The sequence below is a fragment of the Amblyomma maculatum genome, chromosome 3 (genome assembly GCF_055883805.1).
Source record: "Amblyomma maculatum isolate TAMU_Amacu chromosome 3, ASM5588380v1, whole genome shotgun sequence".
Lineage (NCBI taxonomy): Eukaryota > Metazoa > Arthropoda > Arachnida > Ixodida > Ixodidae > Amblyomma > Amblyomma maculatum.
The window spans coordinates 108,194,128-108,195,087 of record NC_139346.1 but is presented as its reverse complement, the minus strand read 5'-3'; positions in this window follow the sequence as shown (position 1 = coordinate 108,195,087).

The following is a 960-nucleotide window of genomic DNA, read 5'->3' as shown; positions in this document are numbered from 1 at the left end:
CTCAAAGGTTGTTGTTTCCAGAGTAGGAAGGAGGAAAATAAAATGCACGGCACTGTCAACTGGCTCTATAGAAGATCCAACAGTGCTATCTTGTGAAATGAGAGATGAGAAAAAAGAAAGGAAGAGAGAAAGAAAAAAAGTCGTCGTCCGTGATGGAAGAGGCGGCGAGTGCAATGACGGCATGCACAACGGATGCAGTGACGCCAGGTGGATTTTATTGGGAAGATGGCCGTAGTAAACGACATCCATAGCTTTTGTGTCGTCCAAGCCTTGTGTACACACGTCCGAAAGCACGCACGAGAAAACCTATTGTGAGAATTCTGAAGTAATGGAATGTAACAAATAAATAATTAGAATTCTTATTGCCTAGTTAGAAAGGCAGATTCTCGCCAGTGAGGCACTGAAACATCATGATATCACCGAGAATGCTGTGCAAAAACGCATTCGTCAGGAAATTGAGGTTCTTCTGAGATGCCTAAAGAGGAAATGAGGCAGCAGAGGAGATAAGTAGGGAAGAGACTGTGGCACACCAGTAATAATGATGCCTAACGTTTTCCCATTAGCCGCTTTCATGGCTCTGCACCAAGTGACGTCACAGTTGTCACGACAGCTGTGACCTTGTGCTCTTCGGGGCTCAAACCCACCACGTTTTCTGGCACTGTAACCCATAATTTCTGCGATTCGAAGCTTGACCCCACAACCGCTAATAAGACTCAAACGGAAAACCTGCGTTGAAACTTGAACTCATGACCTTTATGAAACTGGAACTCTTGACGATGTTTTGGGACGCGAACACTATACCTTTTCTCTGTGAAAAATATGCTTTCTTATTATTGATTGACAGTTCTTCCGGGAACTTTGCTGACAGGTCTGCCCGCATCTCTCCCAAGACCAGAAATGATTTTATATTTGCAGGTGAACTGTCCTAAAAGGAGACTAAAACCCCAAAATGCGCCATTC